This window comes from Zonotrichia leucophrys, chromosome 1, assembly GCF_028769735.1.
Source record: "Zonotrichia leucophrys gambelii isolate GWCS_2022_RI chromosome 1, RI_Zleu_2.0, whole genome shotgun sequence".
Classification (NCBI taxonomy): domain Eukaryota; kingdom Metazoa; phylum Chordata; class Aves; order Passeriformes; family Passerellidae; genus Zonotrichia; species Zonotrichia leucophrys.
The window spans coordinates 110700842-110723751 of record NC_088169.1 but is presented as its reverse complement, the minus strand read 5'-3'; the positions used below and the strand labels follow the sequence as shown (position 1 = coordinate 110723751).

Sequence of the window (22910 nt, the reverse complement as noted above, 5' to 3'; positions counted from 1 at the left end):
CCTGGAGCAGCTATTACTGGCAATACATGTCAGCTAATTGCTTCCTTCCTACTCCATGGGCTCAGTGGGAATCTGCTGGCAAGAGGCACTTCTTGTGATCATTTTCCTGATATTGAGGAAGATGCTGGACCCTCACATCTGTGTGTCATGGCATGCAACAACCTGGGTGCCTCTCTGTTCCACTGCCTCAAGAAAAAGCCTTCCTCCCAGAGGCAGAGGGTGGAACACAGTGCTTTGGAACAGGAGATGTGGAATCAAGGACGCTGCACTGCTCTGCATCACACCCAGCCCCTTCTCCCCTCCATCCTGCACCACCAAGGCCCGCAGAGGGACTGAATAAATCACAGAGCCAGCCTAAAAACTGATGCTCTAGGATGTATGTGACACACATCAGCAGGGACCCTACACCTTTCAGAAACTGTTAAATGAGTATTTCGTGCAGGAGCTGTGAATAATTGCAACCTGTTTTGCCTCAGCACAGCGGCACAGCACAAATCAGAAATTAGCTTCAGAGGGGGGGTCACACAAGTCACAAAGAATTTGATGTTACAGGGAGGTGAAGGTGCTCATGTCCATCAGCCCCCTGCTTTAGCCCTGGTGCTTTTCCTTTAAAGGGCAGTGCATAAAACACAGACTTGCCAATAAAGAGCAAGCTTGATTGCTGCCAAAACTTGACCTTGGAAAAATCTGTCCCTGCTATTTCCCATCCTCTGGTGCAAAGTACAACAATAATTTGTAGTTTTAAGCACAATGGTAACAGGCTTTGCACAATACATTTTTCACACCAGCACACACCTGATTCTTCAGCCTGAGTTAGGGGAGCTGTCAGTACCTATTAAGTACAGCCTTGCATTAAAATGGCACATAAAGTGAATTATCCACTCAGGTGACAGCTAAGGTTTTTGGATTTGGTTGCATTTTGGGCTTCAACTAGAATATTGGGGAAAAAAACCCCAATTTTTCATTTTTGGATTTTGTTTGGGTTTTTTTTGTGGGTTTTGGGGGGTGGTTTTGTGGCTTTGTTTGTTTTGGTTTTATCTGTCCATGTAAACAGAGAAAGTAAACAGCACTGGATAAAAAGAGATTTTTTGAGTTCAAATCTCCATCTTCCTTTCATTTTTTCCCCTTCTGCTTTCCCTCTCTGAAATGTGAAGAAACCATCTTTACTTTCATTATTGCTTAAAAAAGGATAAATAAGAGATTTTTCTGTTATGAGAGGTTATTATAGACTAGCAATCAAGTTCTAATTCTACTTAGCTGCATAATTGTTGTAGTTAAATTGTATTACTTTGAGTCTATGACATATCAATTCATTGGCTTTCTATACAATTAGACTGCAATAAATCAAAGTAATTTGCTGCCATATTACATACAGACACTTATATGAGATCTCATTATCCTCAATCTGCTGCAAAAGGTTTTGTATCTTTGTGCATGCAGGAAAAAAAAGGAACTAGTTTGCTGAATTTTAAATCTGAGACACTTGAGGTATCTGCACAAACCTTAAAAGAGTTTATGTCTTTAGAGATAACTGTTCAATAAAACCCAGCAAGTCAGAGACAAACATAAAGCAGAGTAGCAATGATATATTAATGTTGAATGTTCTCTACAGAAAACCAAAGAAAACACCTAGAAAAAAGAACCTCCAAACTAGCAAATGCAAAGCAGATAGTGAAGTTTAAAAAAATCAGGCTAGAAACTCCTGAGGTGTGGAGAAACCAACTCCAATCATCATCAGATGAGCTGCTAACTCTGAACATCTTCATTAAATAAGACAACAAAGAAGATAAAGACACACACACAAAAAAAAAAAGGGTAAAAGGCGATATTCTGGAGCTGTGAAAGGGGTGGTAAATTTGGAATGGATGAAGCTTTCAAGGGCAGTGTATTGACTGAGCACTGCCTCACGTGAAATAGAAAAGGGCTCTCAGCAGCTGAGGGAGCTGAGCTAGCTCAGGGCTCAGTGGCTTTGAGAAGTTTTCTGTGTAACTCACAAACCCCAGCAGCTTTCAAGCCTGCAACACACTGATTACACAAACCCCCACTCTCCACAGGGCTGGGGTTTCAGCACTGGTGCAGTTTGCAGCAACACTCGAGTTTTTAGTGAGATACCTGCCAAAGAATCCTTTTTTGTCTCTGGTTAGCCATGTAAATACAAAACCTTTTGAAAACCCAGCAGCCTATGCAACCTGATCACTGCAAACAGGGGAAACAGTAAAAAACTGAAGGATCAAACCATTCCCCAGTTGGCTTGTTGGCCAGTCGATAGTTGGCTTCAGATTGCAATATAAGAAAATAGATATAAACACTCACTTCATAATGGGGAGAACTCGCTCTCCAGAAATTTTTTTCCCCCTGGCCACAAAAACACAAGGTTGTTTTAAATCTAAAATAAAACTTTTTCACTAGAATGGGCTGCTTTGTGTCATGGAGTTCACTTTGCAGTTTCCAAGGGATTTAAAAATGGGAAGAAAAAAAAAAGCGCCACCTTTTGGAAATACACAAGACATTTAAACAATATAAAAGCATCCCTCTGTGGAAAACAAGTCATAGCTACCCACAGATGCACTGCTTAGAGATGCAGTCTCAGGGGTTATGCTACCTGCTGTACAGTCCTGCTAATTCAGTTGAAGTATAAGTGAAGAAAAACATTACATAGACTTGCCTTAGATTTCTTGACCCTCTGACCATGTCTAAAAAAGAGTTCACTGCTCTGAAGTCTGTGATTCAGCACAGAAACACAATTCTCTGAAGCACAAGAGTGTACACACCCAGAAACCTCCTGCTCCTCTGTGAACTTTTCCTTAATGGACTTCATAGAAATAGAATTTGCCAAGTCTGGACATGTCACTGATACTCAAATACACCCAAGATTTATAGGCAGGGATTCTGGCATGATTCACTGTTTGCCTCTGAACCAAGATATAGAAGGCACATTTCTGGACAGGAATGTGAAATAGTGCTAGCCAGAGAGTGATGGAGGAGAGCAAACAGAGGAGAAAAGGAATTTCCATATGCAATTTTTTAGGAGAAGCTGGAAACGGACAGGAAAAAAAAAAAAGACAAGGAGAAAGAAAACTAGATCTAGCAAATGGTGAAAGAGACAATAATAATCAAGGTTAAGGAAATAATGAAAAGAAAGAATTGCCACATGTACCATGATTATGGGCACCTCTTAGTACATCTGCCAGGAAGAGAAATGAAGGGAGCAGAAACTTTTTAAAGAATAAAGCTTTTTGCTATTTAGGGTTTAAAATTGACACATAATGCAAACAAGAAATTATTCATGCAGATTTTGGTCTTAAAAATGCTAGTGAAAGCTCATAATTTTATAAATAAAATTTACAAGAGAGTAAGAGATAGGATATACAATAAAAAGCAGACTGATTGCTGTGCTCCACTGAGAAAGCCTCTCAGTGCTGAGGACAGGAGAAGAAATCACCAGACTGAAAATGGATGTGCCAGTTCCATACAGGAAAGCTTTTCAGTGTCACAGACCATTACAGTGCCTCCTATGAAGAGAAGCTGAGATTACACTTCCTTATCAAGAAGAAAATGCACTGCTCTCCTCACTGAAGTAATACATTATTTCTGAACAGCTCCAGATCTTGCTTCAAATCTACCACATCCTTCTTACCAAGCAGCTCCAAATCCATCACAAGTTACCAAGTGTGAAACCACAAGAGAAGTTTGTTGGTAGAACCCAGAAGACAGAAAAGAAAAGAGTGACAAACTGAACTTTCCATTCACAAGAGCCAGTCAACATGTTTCTATAAATGACTAATCAGACATGAGTGAAAAAATACTACTTCTGCTAAAATGGATCAAGATAATCATACAAGGTTGTGAGACTGCAATATTGCAAGGGAAGAAAAAAAACCCACCAAACCATCAAACAAAATAAAACACAACAACAATAACCTGTATTAACACTATCCAGAAGGCCCATGGGGAGTTAAAGACACTTTTATTAATAGAGATTGTTCAGTATTTAGTGATTTAAGCTTGTAAAGAACTTTATAAAAGGTAAGAATAGATGACTGGTTGACTAAATATTGACTAAACATAGTGAGGTGTTTTTTCTCCCATTCTCTCCTCTTACATAGGTAATTATGTAGACATGATCTTCAAAAGTAACGCCATCATGTCCTACAAAATGTCTATTTAGCATGTTGAAATCACTAAACACTCACAATTTACAATTGCCAATGGGAAAATAAAAAGGTTTTTTTTTTCCTAGTCATTCTTATTACTTTTAATTCTCTGAGTATTTCTTCATACGGAGAAAGACACAAATGGGAACTCTCTCTGTACTTTTTATTATCTGCTGTTGTAACAAGTGCTGTGAGGATGTAAATTAAAGACTTTCTAATGCCCCCTGTCCCTGACCAAGGTCATTAACCCAGCAGAACACACATTATCTTCTGTGTCTCAGAACTCTATTTTGTGAAGTTTAAAATAAAACCCTTAAAAGATCCTTGAGCGGGGCTGCCTTTGACATCTTAATGCAATCTCTACTGTTAAGCCTCCTAGCTGATTTCCTATGTAATATGTGCAAGATTTTTATGCAATGCCAAGTTTGTTTCCTACAATACATAAATGACAGAATATCTCAAGTGCTATGTCTGCTCCGTGTAAGCCACAAAGTGTTTTTCAAGTAATCATGGAATCTAAAGTGGGTTGCTTACCATGACTGAGTAATGTATTTCAGAGATAGAAGTGCTTTTGTATATATAACATTATGATTTTCCCTTTGATCTTAGCTATCCCATTTAGAAGTATCCTAATCTTGGAGTTTTATAGATCCTCTTGAAAGTTTATCAAACAAAGCTTTCATGAAACATACACATATTCTTGGGCATACCACATATTCTGATTTCTTCCTTCTGGTAATCATGAGCCTACTCCTCTCCAAGATATTTTTGAGCTAAGGTCACACCTCTTCACTATGCTTCAGATAACCCATTTAGAAAACAGCCACTACCTCCTTACACTGCTGTGAATTTTGTATTTATTTATAGTAATTAGCCAATAGGAATAGAATAAAAGCATCCCCAAAAATATGACACGTACTGCAATAAACTATGTGCCTCTATAGAAAACAAGATATTTACAACAGTTTCAAAATTAAATCATCTCCAGCAAAACCAGATTAATTGTTTTTAATGAACAAAGCCAATGTCAAAAACATGGAAAATTCAGAGTGGCAGAATCCACATTTCAAACTTTTCTCTCTACTTCTTTTTTTAATGATAATGAGTTGATTGACATCCTCCCCAGAGGGGCAGACTTCTGAACACTGATAATATCACAAGCAGCTGAGCAGATTCTTTCACTAACCATTTGAAATTGCTGGGTATTGTAAGGTATTCCTCTGCTAGTGCTGACAGTAATGAATACCTAGTTTTGCACAGCTTCAACCACATGGGGGAATCACATTTTACTGTCTTCAATTTTCAGCTGGTAATCTCATACACCAGCATATTTAATACCCTTCTGATTTATAACAGAACACCCACTAATATCTTCTCGAGCACACATTTTCAAATCCTTGTACTTGAGGACTTCACAGGTGGGGGGTAAATTGCAAGGATTTGCCTTCTGAAGGTTTATCAGGAGTGCTGTTACCCCCTACCTGTGTGCCTCTCTGTCCCTGCCATATTATAGACCCAGAATTGCAAAATCCACCATAAATCTTAATTTTCTGGGCTTCCTCATGGGAACAGATTTTACATCTGGAATTGAACACACAGCTCCCTGCAAGAAATGAACATCTTTTCCTTCCCACCGTGTGCGTGTCCCCAGAGAAACAAAACAATTAAAGCTCACAATATCTAGGTGTTTAGCCACTCTCAAGTGTTCACTGCTGTTATCCATGAGCTGCCATTCCAGATGGCTTTCAGTGACATTAATATCATTCCATAACGTCCCCAGAACTGTGGGCATTCCTTTGTCCCACAGAATTGTGAGGATGGGCTCTAGGATCTAAGTGACACTTTCAACTCCTGTCAAATCACCTTCAAAGAAGTCATGGGGTTTTATCCATTTCTCCAGATCTGTTTTGACAGCACTAATGCCTGATTGTTGCTCTAACTACCCACATAACATGTCATAACTCTGTTAGAACATCTGTTATTAATTTACATTGCTAAAGAGCCAGCAGGAGCTGCTTTGTTTATTTTCCAGCAGTTCTTGCTGCGTGGATGCTTGGGAGAAATGATGCAAACACTGCTCACCTGGTGCATGTTCAGGCCCTTTTCAGTGACTGAGCTGAGAGTGTGGAAAGCATCTAATAGGAGAGGACAGCTCTGCTTCTTTAATTGCAGGCAACACGTGAAGCACACTGTCTGTGGAAGCAGATGGGCTCTGACAATAATTTTTCAATCCTTGCTGAAATGCCACGCTAGTCAACACGAGTGAGGTTGTGATCATTCAGCTTTCAGAACAATCTGACTTGTTCAGCTCTCTCTTTTGCAGCACAAAGTCCTGGTCTGATGTTAGCTGTGTTTGAAATAATTTCTATTGTCACTCAAGACACCGTGGCCCTAGAAGTTATGAAAGATACATCAGAAGCTTCTGATGTGCTTTTGGCCTTTGATTTCTATCCAGGCTCATAAAACATTTGCAAATGGTTCCTCTTGGGAATGCAACACTCGGACTGAATTTTATAGAGAAGCATGTAAATGCTTTTTTTCCATAGCTGAACAGAGAATAAAACACAACCAAGGGTTTGTCTTAGTCATCAACTTCACAGTCCAGCCCTAAGTTCTGGTACCCTGCTTGTTCAAACTGAACACAAATCAATTCAATTCTAGGTTCTTGAAGTCAACCAACCAGTTTCTACCAAAACAAAACTGAGTTGTTTCAAATATTTTACTCCAGGGACAGTTATCTACATTTCATTATTTTACTATTGTGGATAAGACTGTGCTGCCTTGGTTCTCCTCACTGCGTGTAGTCCTCCAATACTATATCACAGTATCCACTGCATCCTAAAATCTGCCCTTCCTGCTGTGCTCCAAAGCATGCAGTGCAGACTTCTGGCTCTCACACTAGGGAAAAACAAAAAAAACTTCATTTATAGTCTTTCACAATATTTCAGGCATTCTGAATTAGGCAAGAAGCCACTCACATACAAACAGCCTTGTTTAAGGTGCAGCTGTGGGACCCAGGGGAGGTCTGGATCAACTTCTAAGCAGAGCTGAGACACTTGCCTTCCAGAGCAATCCCACATTTTTCTTTTCAGAGGCATCATTACTGCACTGCTGGCTTTTGAACTCATGTTGCCATAGCAAACACTGTGCATTGTCTCGTTATTATTTATGCTTTGAAGGATTCTGTAGGCAATTATTTCAAAACAGAGGTATTTGCATTCTTGAGGCTGAAACGAGGCTGTGGAGCTTGGAATTCATAATTCAGCTAAATCAATGCTTGCATTTGGTTAGGGTTATGCAGCTTCCCTGGGATGCTGCTGTTGGCAAGATACTGGAGGGTCATTTTTGGGTAGGAAAGATGATGGGAGATGAGGCCTCACAGGCCACTTTGGACAGAAAACAAGGAAGGAGCTTTTGTCACCTCTGAGTGACAGCAGGAAACCTTGGGATACGGAACTGACTTGGTAAAAATGACTAAAACACAAAACAAAGGTACCCAGTTGGGCATGCACACAGCTCAACCCTCCTTAGCTCTGCAAGAGTCAATGAGTTTAACAGGAGGTCACATATAATCAAGGGCATTATCATCTGCTGAATAAACTGTGAACAGTGAAAAGTTTATCTGAAGCTCCTAAAGCTGCACAGACTTTAATGGCAGCAAAAAATGGGGGGAAAAGGGGGCTGTGCTTTAGGCTTCGCTAACTTTCCAACTTGTACTGTCTAGAAAATCATCACATTACCTTGTAGAGAGCTTCAGGACCTGCCAATTCTTTGTAACAAAAAACATGGAAATGTCTAAACATCAAGTATTTTCACCATCAGTGTGTGTTCATCCCCTCCAAACAGCTCTAATATTAAGAATTTTTCCAGTTACTCAACACATACTGTATGTACCACAGAACAAGTAAAGTGGTCTCCATACATGAATGACAGCATAAACCTCACCTGTGTTTTGTTCCTGTAAATTGTGCTGTACTGAGCAGGAAAAAAACTTGGATCATAACAGTTACATGCTATTTTCCAGAGCCAGGCAATACCTTAGAGATGAACACAAGGCTGGGAAACAACATTTTTTCCCAATTCAGTGGTTTGGAAGGTGGTGTGACACTGACATCAGATTTAAATACCAGCAGTAAATTCTCCAAGAAGTAAAAGTGAAATCCTATCAGCCTGAGTTTACACCATGCATCACAGTGAAATCCTTTAGATGCCCTTCACTCCTTTTTTGGTTTATCTCCAAATTTTACCAGGGTGATTTTTCTACACAAATTGAAGTACAAACCCTATTTTTCATGACTGGATGTGGCTTAGGAGATATTGTGACGTTAAAGAACATCTTGCATTTTATCTTAAGTTGTTCATCTGATGTTCCTGGCTATTTCTGGAGGGATATTTGTTACACAGCTTTGCAAGTGACCCATAAGCATTTGTGTGTCTATCAGGACATGACATGGCCAAATGAAATTGCATTGACAGCTGCATACAAACACATTTTTTTGGCCTAAGAATAGATATATAAATGCCTGGGAGAGGTCCTTAGTTTCATATTTATTAAAATAATCTAAATTATTGAAGAATTATTGTGGAGCACAAAATATAAAGCTGCCACTTACAATCACTTACCAGATTTCTGCACAACTGAGAGTTGGATTTATTTTGTTATTGTATCTAATTTCTTGCTAATATTTAAAATTTAAATAAAGATACCCTTGCAGTAGAAACACAGTTGCTGGGATTTTTCAAATCCTGGAAAGGCTTTGATGGCACTGTGATAACTTGAGTAGCCATAGAAAAATGGACAAAATGAAGGCTGGTAGGCAACAGGAATAATCAAAGATGAACAAAATAAATAACTCCTTAGCACTGACAGATTATATTTGTTGGCAAAAAAAAAAAAAAGGCAAGGATATGGGGGAAAATACAATTTTAATAGAAGGTTAGTTGAGTGCACTGCAGCAAGGAATTTGAGAGCAATGCAAAATTGCATATTGTTTCACTTGGCTTCCACATGCTTTCCTGCCATGCTAATGAGGAAAATGTCTTTAAAAGATCAACAAAGAAATATGAGTTTGTACCAGAGAATTAGATTTGGACGCAAGGTCATAAAATTTAGGTCACACAGTCCAGTGCACAGAGCAGTGCTGATAAATTCTGACAGAGGTGGTAATCAGTTAGGATGAAAGGAAAATAAAGAATTAAGGAAAACAACAGTTTTCACACGGCTGTGGTGCACTAAACAATTTCTATACTCAGATGCAATACAAATAGCTTGAAAGAAAAGGCAACCTGGAGTGTGATAGCCATTTAGCCAAATGCTCTGAAAGCTGAAGGGCAACGCTCAAATCCTTTCTGTTTTAATAAATAACACTGGTATGAAACCTGGGACAAAGGAGATAACCAGATGAGACCCATATAATTTAAAACAAAGAGCTCAGATACAAATCAAGTCATCACCTTCTAGAATACAGAGTTTTCAGAATTCAGAGGGTGCCATTTTCCAGTAGCATGCCAGAGTCAAACTAAGACTGGCAATTACCAGAAAGTACATCTGAATTAAAATGCTGTGTAAAAATCTAATACAACTCATGTCCTTCTAATATTTTCCTTCCTTGTATGAGTCTTTGTCTTCTAGCCTCACAGCCTGGTCCATACAAACTTGAACACAATGAATAATTTAATGTGTATAATAATGTATAATATAAGAATATGAATATAGAATATGCCTAAAGCTGATGAAACTTTCTACAAATAAGTATTCTGCAAAAGAGCAGAGCCTCAACCAAAACAAATATTACAACCACATCATTTTCAGAATGAAATAACCACACATCCAAGTAATTCTAGTCTTTTAAGGTAATTCTTGCTAAGAAAAGAAAAAAAAGGGGAGGAAAAAAAAGGGGAGGAAAAAAAAGGGGAGGAAAAAAAAAACAGGGAAGGACAAAAAAAAACAGGGAAGGACAAAAAAAAAACAGGGAAGGACAAAAAAACAGGGAAGGACAAAAAAAACAGGGAAGGACAAAAAAAACAGGGAAGGACAAAAAAAGGGGAGGAAAAAAAAGGGAAGGAAAAAAAAGGGAAGGAAAAAAATAAGAAATATTGTTTCATGTTTAAAAAAAGGTGTCAGTGTGAAACTACTTTTTTTCCTTTTGTAATCACGTAATGTAAGAACCTGTTGGGTGTTCACCATTGGCCTGTTGGCAGTGCAGAGAAGCAGAGAGGCTGTGCTGAAGGCAGAAGAGCAGCATATTTGTTAAATCCTGAAGTGATGTGATTAGAAAACTCAGCATTTTGATGGGGTTTAGTAAGACAAACAACAAATGCTCTCAGCCAGAAGTTTGCTCATTTTAGAGCTGGAATAAAGCTCTGCCTCAGTTTTCCTCCTTGCCAAAACAAGTTGAATTGGCAGGTTGTATTAAATGTCTCTTTGAAATGCCTTTTTCCCTAAACAGATCAATCAATTTTTATTTAATAGGCTTGGATGGAATTACTTAATGTTTCCAGGATCTAATTTGTTTATACAAAACAGAAGCTTATTTCAAAGTCAACACCATTCGGTGTCTATCCCTATTTTCATCAGTATCTAAGTCCCCCAAGGGTTGAACAGCTCCTGTACTCTTTACCAATCCTTCACAATCCTTTGGGAACCCTTTTCAAAAACCTATTAAAAATGCTTCACTCAGAGGATAAACTCTGCATGGCTTGTTTTTATTTCACCATGACCCTTCCAATTCCCATGTGAGGTTGGCATCTTCCCCGAATGCCCAAGAGTCTCTTATTGTGCCAGTGATTGAGATAGTCAGTTTGTCTTATATGTACCCACAGGCACTCTGCCAGCACCATGAAATCCTCTCCTCCCAGACATCCACATATCCCACCGTGTCCTTCCCTCACAAAAATATAGCTTGAAACAGCCTGGCTGGTCCTCAGCTTCCACCATTCCCAGAATGGACAGCATACTCATTAATAACATTCAAATATCTTCACTTTTTGTAGCAATAATTTGGTGAACGTGTCACAGATCAAGCTGCCAATAAAAAACCCATGATAAAAAGAAAAAAAATTATATTACCATATATATATATTAATATATATATATGGTAATACATATATTATCTATATAATTGTTTTATAGGTATAATATATGTATTATTTTATATGTATAATATATATTTTATATATATATATATATATATATATATATTTATATTATCCATGGGTAAAGACATTCTGAAGTGAGTTTAATATAGGACATTCCCAGGGCCTGGAAACTGGGAAAGAGAGGATAAAAGTTTAAAGGTGTGTTGTGCCAGGCAGCCAGCACTGGCCAAGGATACAGCCAGGCTGCTGCCTTATTCTGCCTTGCCTCTTGCTCGGGGGTAATTTCTGACAGAAGCTGTGAGTCACTGCAGAAGGTGCTATTTATCATAACTGTGTGTAGGAGACCGAGGATCCAGCTTGAATAAAAAGTCTGATTTGCATCTTTAATGTATGATAGTTTATATTTTAAGTTATTAATGAGTATGCTGGTCTGAAGAAAGAAATTTGCTAAATATTTAATGTTAAACAAGCTTTGCTTAAACAAACTGGAACAGAAGAAGTTTCTGAAGTTGCAATCGCAGCATTTTCAAGCCACGAGTTTATCAATATTCAAATACTTATAGGAGATGTTTGGGAATCTAAAGCCACATAACAATCTTACATTTTTACAACACCTTTAAATCAAAAGATTGTCAAAGTGTTTAACAAACTGCAGGCAAGGATCATTTCACCTACAATGAAAACACAGACATGGCTGCAATGAGCTTTGGAAGAGCTTTGGCAGCACATGGGATCAATGAACAACAACACAGGAGAAGAATAAAGCTGCTGCAACTTCAGAGACTCAGCATCAGTGGGGATTTAATCCTCAAGGCTTATGAATTCATATCAGCATGTCTGCAAAGTCAGGTCCCCACACAATTAAAGAAAATAAAATCCATAATAAATTAAGCAGATTGAAAACAACTAACCAAATATACAGAATATTGTGGCGAGCCTACAAGTGTATTTTGAGCAGCAGGGTGAGACTGAGCTTAATATTTCTTCATTGAAATACTGTTTATTCTCTCTGCTGAGGGGCAGCACCTTGGTTACAGACATATTCTGTAGTTTTGATCATGGTGTAAAGTAAATAATAACCACCCCAAAAAATTATGCCTATCAATCATCAGCAGCTGGTCTCTCAACCTTTTTTCCCCACAAAAAAAGGGTAAAAAATCTAGAAAAAAATTTAAAAGAAAAAAATTTTAAAATAAAAAATAAAATTATAAAAATTAAAAAATGAAAATAAAATAATTTAAAGCTAATAAAATATAAAAAATGGGAAACAAAAATTAAAAATTAAAAATAGAATTAAAAATACTAAAAAATAAAAATATTTTAAAAATTGAAAATGAAAACAAAATACTTTAAAACTAATAAAATATAAAAAATAGGAAAAAATAAAAATAAAAAATAATAAAAAAGTAAAAATACTAAAAAATTAAAAATATTTTAAAAAATTAAAAATAAAAAAAGAAAGGTTCTCTAGATCCCAAGTCCTGATGGAACAATGTCCCTTGCATAACAGTGCATAAATACTTCATTGCTCAGTGGCCCTCTGGCCCTGAGGTGCTGGAGCACAGTCCTTAATGTCAGCTGGAAAAACAGGGACACAAAGGGCAAAGCCAGGAAGAACATTCACAAACCATTGCTCAGAATGACTTGCACTGGATTTGGCTCAGTATCTAATTTAGTTTTTCCTTTTGCTGTTTGAGGTATTTTTGATCTTCACTGATTGGCACTACAGCTCTGTCTTTAAGGCTAAGTGGATTTTAAAACCACAAAAACACAAACCAACAGCAGTGATGAGGTAAAAGCACCCACTCCTTCAACCCTTGCCTCAAGGAACCCTGATGGGAAACCAAGAGAAGGCAGTCCATCATAACACACCCCCAGTTCCGTTGTGATTTGGGCCAGCCTATTTTTAACCTCATTTAAAACAGGTTCAAGCAGAGCCATCCCTGCTTCTCAGCCCTGCCATCGGAGCAGTTCATGCATTTCACTCATGATGCTCAATTTGAGAAATTCTGGTGCAGCCCGCTGGGCACAGAGCACACCCTCAAACAGACTTCTGAGAGAGACCAGTCCTCACCAGGCTGTGATGTCAGGTCACTGTTTTATCACCATTTTTCCCTAAAATCCTGAATCTTTTTTTGTTGCATCCTGTGTCCCCTGCCTCAGGAGAACGAAGTTCATGCTCCTATCTCAGCCCAGCTTCCCAAGTGCTGCCTTGTGGCACTCCCAGGAGAGCTAGACTGGCGAAAAATCATTCTCTTCAGGCTGAATTGGCCATCTAAGTGCTCTAAACAAAGCATTTCTGCATCAAAGGCAGCCCTAACAGAAATCTGTCCATCTGCACATAGGCACTGCCTGGTTCTCAGCTCCAACCAGCAAAATGCAGGCAAAAACCATGTTCCACACTAAAGTTTTGTGAAGTTAAATGTGGTAGAGAACAGGAATTGTTCAGACACCATAGCAATGACATAGGTTGTTCTACAGAGTTGTGCTTAACTGTCCACCTCCCTGCTCCAACAGGCAATGCTCACAAAGTACAACCCATGAGAGGGGCAGAGAAAGTGGCTGCAGAACTGGAAACAGGCAGCCCCCATCCTGCCCCCAGGTTTGTGATTTCATGATGAATTGGCACTTTGGGCAGCCAGCTGAGGATGAGTCAGTGCTGTTCCTTAAGCATGACCTCGCAGGAAGCCAGACTGAAGCATCCTGATGCAGTTTACAACTCAGATAAGAGTGATTCAGCCTTTTACTCTGCCCTGCTGGGAAAGAATAAAACCATAAAACAACCTACCAAAGAGTCAGAATGGAAAATTCCTTCCCAGCTGCACACATGACTTTAGTTTTGTCCTTTATACAAGAAAGAAGGGCCATGTTCAAGTGCAAAATTCCATGTGTTGTTCCCAGGTGGCAAAGGGCAGGACATTCCTTGTGTGGAGATTTCTCATGTGTGTGTGCACACCCACATGTGCTCAAATGAACATTCCCAGGTGCTGGAGTGGCATTCATTATTGAAACTCTCAAAGGAGACGAGTAAATTAAATAGTCCACTTAGCCAGCCACCACTGGAATTCCACTGGAGGGCATCTTTCTCATGAAATTAAGGCCTCTGATGGTGATAGATATTGGCTGGGCTGTTTGTAGGATTTTTTACAGCTTTTAATTAGCCAGGTTGCTTTATAGAAGTTATTTTATATCAGTCATCTTCAATGATTCTGTAGATTGCATATTAAAATTAAAAATCAATAAGTGAAGCAATCAGACCTGAAAAGATCAACATATTTCCAATGGTTATCTCAATAGATTTCTGGCTGTAAGTTTGAAAATCACTACCTAAAATAACAGGCTGATCACAAACAGATCCTCTTCTCCCAGCTGAAAATGTGTGACTTCAAAAAGTGCTTACTGATGTTGGAACTTGATCTTTCAGCAACATTTTTCCAGCATGTCAGTGATATGGTACAATTAATTCCTCATCAAAAAGAAATACAGCATCTCAGCCTTCCAATTTTGCTATTGCAAGGGTTTGATTTAACATCCTGAATGCCTAAACACTGCCAGGCAGCTGGGAGAGAATGGGATGCATTGAGATCTATCCTTTTTATTAAAAGCATATTATACCTTAAGGGAAGTGTGTTTTTCTATCGGGACTGCTGCACAATTTAATTACAGCAGACTCTGCTCTCCTTTTATGAGGTTTTTGGAGCTCAGGCAGCACACTGTGATTTGTATCAGCACATCCTGCCCTGTCACCCTGGAAGGGGCAGTTATGCTCTGCTCAGAAAAATAGTATGGTTGGCAAAAACTCTCTGGACAAACTGCACAAATGACAACACACTGTTGCCTCCACAAGGGAACATACATCATCCCACTAACAAACTATTACCCACTAGAAACATCTCAGAAACATGTGCTGGCTGAGGGAATGCAGCACCTCACTCTATCTCTTATTTTTTCCCTATACAAGCCAGGCAACAGCTCTAAATTTCCAAAGTGGCGTTTCATTTTTTTTTTGGTTTTCTGGGGGGATTATATTTCACAGAAACAGAAATGCTCAAGACACCCTCAGGAGGGAAAAGCCATGCATTTTGTATATTCAATATGCTTCTTTTTAAATTTCTTTAAACCCTTTAGTTGCATAACACAATATTCTCATTTTCACACAAAGAGGGTTTAAATACTGCTGGATAAACCAACACTTAGGAAATCAACTACTGCAGTCCTCAACTAAGGACAGAAAATAGACAATTTAATCTCTCAGAAGTGCAGTGAAATCTGGATCAAAGTTTGTCATTGCAGAAAATGTGCTTCTGCTCATCATGGCATCCCCATCTTATGAAAGGGAACTGACTACAGACTTATGTAAGTCCCAAACTCATTAAGTAGAGCAAGGAAAAAGGGACTGGCTGGGAGTGGTAAGAAAGATTTTGTTAGTCACATGTTACTTCAAACATTTGCTAACTAAAAAAATGTCATTTTTCCTTTACTGCTGGGCAACACTTTCACTAAGACAGCAAAAGGTTCCAGAAATGTAAACTGAGGGAACTCAGGCAAGACTGACAACCTTGGAGACTTGGTAGTCTCATGGAGACCTGATAGTTCTGTTCCTCTTGGTTGGTTTTGTTTTTACCCCTCCAAGTATTCCTCAGTGCCAGCATTATCTGAATGTGTGAATATGTCAGCTATCTTCTTTTCTCTAAGACAAATTTCCAGCCAAAGGATTTTTGAGAACAAGAATAAAATTCAATTATCATGCAAACTAACACAGAAATGAAGAGCAAAGAGAAAACAAAACAAAACCAAAACTCAAAGTATTATTTTTAAGGTATCACTCACTCTTTATGATATCCTCCAGATTTTTTAATACTTGGGATGTGTAAAATTGCTCATTTATTATCTGCCTTGTCCTACTGTCAGCTGTTTTTACTGTCAAGTAGCCATGTGCCAAGGAAAACTTATATGTCCTTGTCCAAGCACATCACAGCTGACAGATGCTGCTGTCTCCCCAGCAATGGTGCACAAGGAAATTCTCTCCTCTCCCATCCTTGCTTTCCTCAAATCAGTAATCCTTTCCTCAAATCAGGAATCCTGCAGCAGGTTTGCAGGAGGGACTGCCTCTGCATGTCCTCCTTCTCCACACTGAGCACCTCAGACAGCATTTTAAGGAGGAATTGAAAGGAAGAAGGGTGAAAGTGAGCCCCTCAGAAGCTCCTTCTGAAAGAAGAGAGGGTGCAGGAGGTTCCTCTCTGGGCAGTGTTGGCATGGACAGTAAAGAAGCGCAGAATATCCACAGTGGGTGAGAGAAAGCCGTGCTTATCCAGAATGCATACACACATTTTATGCCCTCAGCCTAGACACAGAAGGAACTCACGAACAATCCCATTGTCCTTTGGCAATGGAACACAGGGTGGATGGAGGAATTATCAGCTCAGAATTGTCAAGCTCAGAGGTTGTGACTGCCCTGACTTGGCCAACCTATCAGCTTAACATTACTTTCACACATTTGCTTCCCTTAAAGGACATAGATAATGCCCAAAGGCAATCTGACAAACTTTTAAAGGCATCCTAGAGAAGAAGAGTAATTCCTGCCGTGAAGCTCCCATGATTTCCTTCCATGCAATAATAGCACCACTTCCCTGTATTGTTCCATGAGGGCTATCTGATCTGGAATCAGGTCTCCAAACAATTAAACTGACAGAGGAATAAATGATGGGGAAACTGCACACACAAAGAAAGGGAAACCTTGTGTCTGAGCAGCTGTGCTGGCAGCATAGGTGCTGAGCCACAGGCTACTCTCAGTGAGGCCTGTGACATGGGATTTCTCTGGGCAAAGACCATGAAATTATTTATAATTTAAACTTGCATTATTAAAAAGTGGCTCTAGATAGTTGTGTCTGTCAGTCGTTCTCTTGATTTTACAAGGTACTGGCCTAGTTGGAGGCCAAGTTATTAAAAAATAATCTTCTTTGTTGTTGTAGTTATTGAACTGATGCTATCAAAAGGACTCTGATTTATAGCATGTGTCTCTAGGGAGGCTTTAGTCCATTTTTTTTTCCTCCTCTTGATATACATTTAAATTTGGCACTCAGTAAGTTTCCATTTCCCTCTTTCCCTGTGTGAGTGGAGATTTTTAGGGTACTCTATTCTATTAACCCTATTCTCAAGTTGAAGACGTGTTGTCATCTTACTGCAAAAGTTCCATACCTTCTCAGTGATTGCTCATGGGCATCTCCTCACAGCACTGACTCCTCCTTCTTCACAGCACAACCAACAAACTCCAACTCTCTCCTCACCCATCTAACCCACTCTTTTGTAGCACTCATTGGACACAGCTGTGGCCTGTTAAGGGCAGGGCTGTTCCTCATCTCTGGTGATTGGTACAGCTGCAACTCCTCAGGGGTGAGATTACCTTCTGCACTATTCCCTTACATTCTATCCCTCCACAAAGATGAGTTTGAGCTGTGGTGCATCTTTCTTTCCTGTTTGGAATTTTCTAAGATCGTTTTCACAATCAGCACTTTGGCCACAACACTTCAACCTGGAAGAACTTGTATTCAAACTGCATGGCTGGTTACACAATGTCCTGAAACTCTGGGAGCAATATTTGAATGCTCCTGGAAGTTATTGTGCCTTGTTCCCCTTTGCCACTTACTGTGGGAATGTCACCCACAGCTGTGCTGGCACTGGCTGCTGCAGCATCTGCAGCTGGAAACAGAATGACAAATCCTTTTGGAACAGGAGAAGTTTATTGGTCAGACTGCCTGTTACAGCCCCTTAGGTTTGGGATCCTAATTAATATCTTTGCATGGTGCCAGCCAACATGGCAGCTTTTTACATCTTGCTCAGGATGTGCTGTGCGAGGCTCTTGAGATGTTCAAAGAACCTCAAACACACACACTGTATGCCCTCAGCCTAGACACAGAAGGAACTCAACTGTCGCAGACATCTTTTTATGAAAAATCCTTTCCTTAGGATTTTTCCTCCTGAGAAGCTGAGAGGCCTCAGGAACAAAATGCAAACATTGATTATCTGCTGCTGTGGAATGCAACAGGTGCATCTGGGATTGGCCCATGGTGGATGTTTATAATTAATGGCCAATCACAGTGAGCTGGCTCAGACAGAGTCTTTGTTGTGATTCTTTCCTATTCTATTCTTAGCTTAGCTAGCCTTCTGGTGACACCTTTTCTTCTATTCTTTTAGTATAGTTTTAATGTAATATATATCCTAATAAATCAAGCCTTCTGAAACATGGAGTCAAATCTTCCTCTCTTCCCTCAACATAAGATCCCTGTGAACACCCTCACACTCAACCTTTTGCAACCAACCTCAGTCTGTGCTTGAGAGCACAGCAGGACTTTGAGCCAGATCAGGACCTAAAACACCTGCAAATTCAGCTCTTGCAGAGCTCCACTTTGTTCAACACACACCAAGTACAGAGGCACTGGGTACATGCTTAGAAAGAAAACAAACAAAAAGTATTAAACTTTTCCGGGAGCGCTGCCTTTTGAGGAGGAGAGGAAGATGTGCAGAAACGCAGAGAGTTGTTGTCTGACACAGACACAGGTAGGTAAGAGTTAGGGGCCTCCTGGGCCCCTCAGGGCACAGTAGAGATGCTGCCCAGAGCGCTGGTGATTAACAGCATTTCACTCTGCAAGGGGCAGCCCCTCCTGGCTCCCGGTTCCTGATGAGCTCCTGTACCTGGGGAGCTGTTGCCTTTCCTGATGGAAGCTGGCATGTGCTCCTGTGCTCCTGAGGTTCTTGTTAAACTGGTAATTATGCCCTCTGCCCTTCCCCCTGGCTGCAAGCACAGATATTTGGCAATGGAGCACACCCTGATACAGGTCTGCATGGACATGGAATATTCACACTCGGTACAGAGAAGCATTTACTTCCAGGCAGTGGCTCCTCTGATCCAGTTTCTGTCACTTAGAATAAGTCAAATAACTTCTTACACTGACATTTCTCTCCCCTGGTGATAAGTGGGGTCTAGAAAACTAGCACAGATCTAGATACTGTAGAAATCTGCAATTTGATGAGGTGAAACCCTAATCCTCCCAAGCTTCCTACATAAGGCAGTAGAAAAAGTCATGCATCTTAAAAGAGTTTCTAAGTTAGGCTCATACACTGCCAAGCACAGCTAAATATTTCTATGGGAGGAAATAATCCAAGCCAAAGGAAAAAAAAAGTGAAAATAATCTTTTTGGAAGGAAAACAGAAAATAGTATTACAGAAAGAAGTATTACAAAAAGAATAAACACTGCACAACTAACAGAGCACTGTTAGCTCTGAGCCTTAGGAAGTTCCTCAGAAAACAGTTTTCAAAGAATTCTTGTGTCTTTGCCCTAGCCCCATATCTCTTAAAGTGTTACTGACTTAAAGACAAGCACAAGATATCAGCATGAAAAGAAATCTCAGCAGCTCTTGACACATCAACAATTAACCCTGTAAACTATTTGGTTCAGAATTTCAAGATCAATTATCTTGAAATTACTGACTCATCTTGAAGATTTGTGTTTTAATATATTATAGGGTACTTGGAAATGCAGTGACTCTATGTGAAGCAGGGACCAAAACTTTTATCTCTTTTCTATCATGGAATGCCTAACAAATAGGCTGTACATGTCATTCTCTTCTTCTGTGTGGTCTAAGAAAGCTTTCAGTGTTTTCTGAAAATTGGAACAGCCTCACCATGAAGAGTGTAGTGTGATTTTTTTTCTTCCCCCAGAGCAGCCTGTAATTGACTCTCCTCAAGGAGATGGGAAATACAGAATTGAGTTTGTTCAGGCTGAAACAGAATTGAAATTCTTCTACAAAGATGACAAAGCTCAGAAAGAGGTTTCCCAGCTTTCTTTGCTTGGCTATCACTGGCTGCAGCATGTTACACCATCCCTGGCAGTGCTCACCCCCAGCTCTGTGTAAATGTGCAAAAAGGCAAACACGAGACCTTTGTTGCCTCATTCTCTTTTTCCTACCTCACTTCTTTACACTTCCTGCCACGATTTCCCCTCTCCCTCCTATTTCACCCCACACTGTGGCCCCAAGCTCACACCACCTCCTGCAGCTCAACTTAATTACATCCTGCTGAGAGGAGCTGGACTTCCATGATTCCCCATGGGTCCTTCCAGCTTTGGATGTTGCACAATTCTGTGATTGTGAGCCATCACAGGAGAAACCACAGAGTGAGGTGATGCTGCAGCCCACAACCAGAAAACAAGAGAAGTGCCGCATAGATACAGCTGCTCTGGGGTGCAGCATTTTGTCCATAACAGAGGAGAGGCTGGACAATGTGCCTATGCAACAGGGATATTTCAGGCACAGGGGAAGTTTCTGCATGCAGGCAGATGCTTCCACAGTCCCCGACCCAGCACAGACAAAAAGAAGCTTCTCCATAACGCCTACAACTCTGAAAAGAAAATATTACAGCAACGGTAGGAGGCTGAGATTGAAAACCCCACAAAAGCCAGGTTTGGGCTTCATCAGTGAGAATGAACCCTCTCATCTGCTCAGTTAAACGAGCCCTGAGAGAGCTCCCATCCCTGGGGGTGGGTGCGGATGGGGAGAGCAGGGGCTGGCGAGGGTGGGGAGGTGAGCGCTGCCGTCCTCCTGCTGCGCTTTCTTCCACCCCATTCAAACCCCAGGGAACGCTTCCATTCCTGTGTGCCCACAGAAGCTGCTGCAGGAAGAGAGCCAGACTGCTCCTCAGCAGGAACTGTCTTTAACAAAGGCACATCTTCTCCTTACAATGCTCTCGCTTCAGGGTTATTTTAATCTGAAGCTTAACAGAATATAGAAGCTGTTTTGGTTAAAAAGCCTCAATGGACTAAAAGCACGACAAAGGACCCGAGAAAGATTTTTTTGTCTCTTTGCTTCATCTAAAAACTTTTAAGCCTGCTTTTTTTCCTTCAATATATGTTTTAGATACCAGTGTCTGTATCTGAGCTATTAATAGTTGATGGGTTTGGGCTGGGTCCAAAACCTATATTCCTTCTCCTTGCCTAAGGTGAACAAGAAATCCTCTTCATACAGATTGCTCCACAGCAACAACTTCAACAAGCTGATGCTAAGCTCTAATCAATTTAAATTATTAAAACACCAATTCAACAAAACCTAACAGAGTCTATTAAAGATTCTTAGAAAACTCAGAAGTATGTTCAAAGAGAATGTGGACAAAAGGCTGCTTGCAGCACAAAAATGATTTGTTGTGCTTAAACAGGTTGTTTATGTTATCTGACATTGTAGAACTTGCAAATAAAACCCAAATCTGAGTTCTTCTTTATGTTAGGGCTTCCACAGTGACCTATCTAAAGTAATGGATGCAAATGGGGTAAGCACCATCTCTCATTTCCCAAATAATTATTAAGTTTCATTTCTATCCGAATCACAAATACATTCACTACTGTGTAAATATATTTCCTCACCTTGTCATTCACAACAGCAGACAGAAATTACAAGGTCAGCACCCACCCCAAACCATTACAATTCATTGTTTACAAGGAACATTGTGATTTCTCGGCCTTCATTCTCTGTGTGAGCATGGTTGAGTGCCAGCTGAACCACAAGGATGCCCAGGACCCAGGGAGGTTCTGTGGGTAAGGCACGTACTGCAGCTGTGATGATATTCAGGAAGGGAATTCTGGAGCATGCTGAGAGTCACTTCTGCCACACAGGAAATCAGCAGAATAAACAAGTATCCTTTATCCTAAACTCTGTAAACCCACTGCTTTCACAGAGATTAGGGAATGGTTCTGTGGTGCTGCCAGGTGGGGAGGGAAATCAGTTCATTTGAGATCAGGCCTGTCTGCATCATTTCTGGAAATATCGCTTGCAACAAAGCGGCTGCGCATTATCAGCACAAATCTGCAAAGCTTTTTTCAATAATCATTGTATTTTTCATGTTTAAAACTTTCTGATTTTTCCACTAGCACCTTCAGCAATGCATTTACACTCAGAACAGGCGGTCGCTACTCCTGTGGGTTTGTGAGCAGGAGGGGTGAGGGTTGCCCCTGAGAACACACCCATTATACCACAGCTAATAAATGAAAGCAGGGGAGCTCTGAATACAGCAGCCACAGCCCACAAAGGGGCTGAAATGTACCTTATCTGAGTGCAGTGCCACCTTTCCAGCGGCTACAGGTGGCTGCTGGCACCTTCAGAAGGAAACTCTCTGCAGAGCAGCCACAGCATCATTCATCACTGCAAGACACACCCACTAGCACCCAGGCTGAAGAAAAGACCATAGCTGGAAAAGATCTTTACATTATGACATTCAGAAAAAGTGGGACTAAATTCAGAGTTGCCATTCACCATTCATTTGAAGGAAATAAAGGTAATTTGAACAAAGCTGGGATGCTGTAAGACTTATATACTAATGAAATGCCTAGCCAAGAAAGATTCAGTCTAGCTTAACTGCAATTAACACTTATTTTGAAACAAAAATGATGCAAAATAAATAATTTAAAACCCATTAGACAAATACTTTTGAAATTTATAATACATTAAAAATTCACCCAGAAAGACTCTTAATTTTGGATGAAGTTGAAAAAAAAAAAATATATATATGTATCTATCTCAGTCTCTGTTTTCACTAAGATTTGAGGAATTACTCATATGTCATCTTCATCAGTGAGCTGGGCTGAGGGAGCATCTCAGTAGCCACATTCTTGT

The 22910-nt window shown here is 40.0% G+C and overlaps 2 long non-coding RNA genes across 2 annotated transcripts in view; both read right to left on the bottom strand.

Moving 5' to 3' along the window:
- The window catches only part of LOC135443324 (uncharacterized), a 34962-nt gene extending 17444 nt beyond the window's left edge, over positions 1-17518 (bottom strand). The window contains exon 1 of the long non-coding RNA XR_010438967.1: positions 17451-17518. This is a non-coding gene — a long non-coding RNA (uncharacterized LOC135443324). The remainder of the gene's footprint in view (positions 1-17450) is intronic.
- LOC135443332 (uncharacterized) overlaps positions 1-22910 on the bottom strand; it is a 67038-nt gene that overhangs the window by 28983 nt on the left and 15145 nt on the right. The window lies entirely within an intron of this gene.